Source organism: Palaemon carinicauda, chromosome 6 (assembly GCF_036898095.1).
Source record: "Palaemon carinicauda isolate YSFRI2023 chromosome 6, ASM3689809v2, whole genome shotgun sequence".
NCBI classification, from domain to species: domain Eukaryota; kingdom Metazoa; phylum Arthropoda; class Malacostraca; order Decapoda; family Palaemonidae; genus Palaemon; species Palaemon carinicauda.
In genome coordinates, this window is record NC_090730.1 from 81,444,807 (window position 1) to 81,449,806 (window position 5,000).

Below are 5,000 nucleotides of genomic sequence, written 5' to 3' on the forward strand. Positions count from 1 at the left end.
GAAGACCTAGTGGACAGTTCTAAGGGCAGCAAATATATCGTAGACGTGGGTGATAAATCGTCGAATGTAGAGCATATGAAGCTGGCTATTCAGTTAGAGTAAACAAAAAGGGAAACCATAAATGCTGAACTAGAGAAGAAAAAGAGAGAGGAGCAAATGGAAAAGGAAACCATAAATGCTAAATTAGAGAAGAAAAAGTGAGAGTTGGAAATAGAAAATTAGGCTTTATTAGAAAGACGGCAAAAGGAATTGGAGTTTGTTCAAGCTAAATTAGACTATGAAGCTCAGTTAGCTCAGCAAGTGGAAGAGAGTAAAATCAGGTTAGCTATGGAAAATAAAAAAACAAGAATTAGAACTAGAAGCTAGACAACCAATGAAATTTGATTTGACTAGATGCATCAAGTTAGTTCCTAAGTTCAATGAGAATGAAGTTGACGTGTTTTTTATGAATTTCGAGGACTTGGCTTCTTACATGAAAGGGTCTCTTGAACAATGGGTGTGGCTCATTAAGCCTAAGTTGGTCGGGAAGGCTGCCACTGTTGTTGGTAGTCTGGTAGGCGAATCGAGCTATATGGTAATCAAAAAAGCAGTTTTAGATGCATATGCTGTAACTAGTGAAGGTTATCGTCAAAAGTTTCATAATTATGTTAAGCCCCATATTAAGACTTGGACTGAATTTCCTGCAGAAAAATTAAGGTTGTTTAAGAAGTTGCTTGACTCAGAAGATGTAGTTACTTATGAGGAATTAATTCATCTCATTGTAACTGAGGAATTTAAGAGACGTCTCCCTCAAAATATCATGTTGTATATAGCTGATTAGGAAGAGAAGGATCTCAAAAAGGCAGCTGTTTTGGCTGATAACTATTCATTAATACATAAAGGCAGTCTGGGTAATGTAAAACAACATAGAGCAGAACCGCTGGGTGATAAAGATGGGGAGACTGATAGGGGTTTGTTTTGCAATTATTGTAAGAAGGAAGGCCACATGATTAGTAATTGTCCAAATCCTGCATGTAGGAGGAGAAAAGTGACTGAAAACAGAGCTCCAGTTGAGGTGTTCCCAGGATACAAATCAGACGCCGGTAAAGAATCTGCAATGCATTGCGTATCACAGGCTAAGAATTTGTTTGAAAAATTCATTTGTAACGGTAAAATATCATTGCACAGTAGTGATAAACCCATTAAAGTAAGAATGTTAAGGGATACAGGTTCAAACCAAAGCATTTAAATTAAAAGTGTTGTTCCAAATCTCACATTGCTTGATGAAAATGTCATAGTCAGGGATTTAACTGACGCTAAACTGTTGCCGCTTACAGAAGTGTTCATGGATTGTCCGTATGTAACTAGTAAAGTAGAAATGGCTGTTAGAGAAGGGAATTTCCCCTTGCCAAATGTACAAGTGTTACTTGGTAACGATCTTGCTGGAGAACTGTTGTTACCCAATCTGATAATGTATGAAACTCCTGGAATAATAGAGAAAAGTGAGAATGAAAGAGATCGTGAGTGCGAAAAAGAGGAAAATGAAAAGGAGTCAAAAGTGGAGGGTTGTGTTGATGTGACGACCCGCAGTATGGTTAACAATGATCGAGTGAAAGTAAGTGTACCCAACCTCGCAGATAAAGTACAAATGAACAAGAAAAGCCTTGTAAAGTTACAGAGAGAAGATCCAACTTTAAAGGGTGTTTATAAGCAAGCATTGGAGAAAGGAATGGAAAAGGTACCTAGATATTACTTTAAGGATGATGTACTTTTCAGGTTATATAGACCTCCTAGGCTGGGTAATGATGAAACATGGAGTGACAGAGAACAGTTAGTAGTCCCTCATGATTTACATAAAGATTTATTGGAGCTCGGTCATAATGTTTATTCACATTTTGGAATTACTAAAACTTACAACTGCTTAGCTTATGATTTTTTCTGGCCTAAAATGAAGGTGGGTGTTGTAAATTTCATTAAACATTGTCATATTTGTCAAATTGCCGGTAAACCTAATGAGGTTATACCAAATGCACCTTTGAATCCTATTATTGTACCTCATGAGCCATTCCATCGAATTATCATGGATTGTGTAGGTCCACTGCCTAAGACAAAGAAAGGTAATCAATATCTTGTGACTATAATGTGCCCTACCTCACGATTTCCTATTGCACTTCCAGTCAGGAATATTTCCTCTAAAAATTTTCTTAACCACTTACTCAAAGTATTTACAACTTACGGGTTTCCTAAGGAAATCCAGTGTGATAGAGGCACTAATTTTACTAGTGATGTTTTTCAGAAAATCCAGAATCTCAGGGAGCATTAGAACGGCTTAGAAAGTTTTGTATTTAATCTGAATGTGATTGGGATGAAGGCATAGAATATTTACTATTTATAATTAGAGAAGTACCTTCTGAGTCCCTAGGTGTATCACCTTTTGAAATGCTATACGGTCGTAAAGTACGTGGTCCTTTACAAGTAGTTAAAGATAAGTTACTTGACAAGTATAACGTAGAGGCTATAACAGTGAGTCAGTACCTACAAAAATTAAAGGGAAATATTAATAAGATTCATAAATTTGCTCTAAACAACTTGTGTAAAAATCAAGAAGAGATGAAAATTAGGTATGATAAAAACAGTGAAGATAGGAAGTTTAATGTGGGAGATTTAGTCTTGGCCTTCTATCCCATTACTGGTTTTCCTTTTAAAAGTAAATTTTCTGGCCCTTATGTTATACAGAAACGTTTAAATAATCAGAATTATATCATACAAACTCCAGATAGACGTAAAACCTCTCAGTTAGTCCATGTCAATATGCTTAAAGAATATCATGCCAATTCCTCTGCTGCTCTATTCTGTTCCAGAGACACTAATATTGTAAAACAAAAGTCCACCACGTTAAAGGCCTAGATGAAATCCCCTCTTGGGCTGACTTTTCTAATAAAGAAATCTTAGAATCTCTTCCGCAATATCTAGAGCACCTAAATGAGGAGCAACGGTGTGATATTAAGAATCTGCTACGACAGTATGAAGATGTATGTAGTAATAATCCCCGGGAATGCTGTGTTATTTTTCACGACATTGAGTTATTGCCAGGAACTCGTCCTATACGACAAAACTACTATCGAACCAATTTTGAAAAACGGAAGGTAATGCAAGAAGATATCAAGTATCTACTGAAGCATAAACTTGCTGCGCCTAGCAAGTCTCCTTGGGCTTCTCCTTTCTTACTAGTGCCCAAGTCTAATGGTAAGGTCAGGTTATGTACAGACTTTAGAAAATTAAATTCGGTAACCATAAAAGACAGTTATCCCCTGCCACGTATTGATGATATACTGGACTCCATTGGTAAGTCGAAATATTTAACCCAAGTCGATATGCTGAAGGGTTATTATCAAGTCCCATTGTCAGGGAGAGCGAAGGAGATGTCCGCCTTTATTACTCCCTTTGGGTTGTTCCAATATGAAAGACTTCCTTTTGGTCTGTGCAACGCACCTGCCACATTTCAGAGAATGGTAAATGATGTCATAAGAGATCTGGATGGGGTCTACGGTTACCTGGATGACATTCTTGTAGTATCTGACACATGGGAGGAACATCTTGGTAAGCTTAAAGCACTTCTTGATAGATTTAGAAGGTTGTTAAATCAAACTTTGCTAAAGCTCGTGTAAAGTACTTGGGACATGTTATTGGAAGCGGGGAAATCTTGCCTAAAACCACTAACATAGAAGCTATATTAAATTATCCCGTACCTACAAACAAAAAAGAAGTAATGAGATTCATTGGAATGACCTCATATTACCGCAGATTTTGCAAGAATTTCAGTAATGTAGCTCCTCCGTTGATAAACTTGACTAGTACTAAGACCAAATTCGTATGGGATGAATCTTGTGAAGACTCCTTCAAACAGATCAAAAGCCTACTTTGCTGTAAACCAGTATTAACAACTCCTGATCCTTCAAAACCTTTTGTTCTCCAGGTTGATGCATGTGACTACGGGGTTGGTGCTGTCTTCCTACAAGAGAAGCCTGAAACAAACTTGCTTCACCCTGTGTCTTACTATTCATGCAGGTTGAAGAAGCACCAAAGGTCGCTATCTACTGTGGAGAAAGAGTTCCTAGGTATAGTACAAGCCTTGCAGAAATATGAAGTCTACGTTTCCACAAATAACCCCATTACTGTATACACCGAGCACAACCCCCTCGTCTTCTTGAACAGAGCTCGAAATGTGAACCAGAAAATTTTAAGATGGTCTCTCTGCTTGCAAAACTTCAATATCAGTGTTCAGCACATCCGTGGTCAAGAAAATCGTATAGCTGGTGCACTGTCAAGAACACCCTTACCAGGGAATATCGTACCTTCATAGGTTACGATCTCTTCAGCGGGGAGGAGATGTCAAGTACCGGCTTTTTTCATAAATTAAACTGATCCGTGTACATATTGTATATACCTAAATAAATAACTAATGGTAATCTTCTTTCGTAATAAGTACGAAATCCCAAAATTAAGTTAAAATGTAGCTCTCCAGTATCCTTGTGAAACCTACCTTCTGATTCCCCCTCCTGTCTCGTTCTCTTTACTCCCCCTCTCTCCCCATCCCCACCACACGTTTTCCATCACTCTGGCTTATTTGCCACCTGTGTGTCTCGTCCCAGCTCCTGCCTCGTAAGCGCTTGTTAAGAACTTCTCTGATCATTGTGAGCATGGTTATTATACCATAAGATATTTGGGATTTGATATATGGCAGAATATTTAGTTTATTATGTTAGTTATGTTAGTTAATTGTTAATATTTTGATATGTGAAGTTTTGTTAATTGATTGTAATTGTTTTATTGTGTTTTTCCATATAACCTACTGTTAATTTTGTGGATTTAACTTGAACCTTGACAATATATATATATATATATATATATACATATATGTATATATATACATATATGTATATATATACATATATATATATATATATATATATATGTATATATATAGATAGATATATTTATATATATATACATACATATAT

General features: G+C 36.7%; 1 protein-coding gene across 1 annotated transcript in view; it reads left to right on the top strand.

The window, feature by feature from the left end:
• Nucleotides 1–5,000, top strand: part of LOC137643114 (nephrin-like) — a 433,145-nt gene that overhangs the window by 277,428 nt on the left and 150,717 nt on the right. The window lies entirely within an intron of this gene.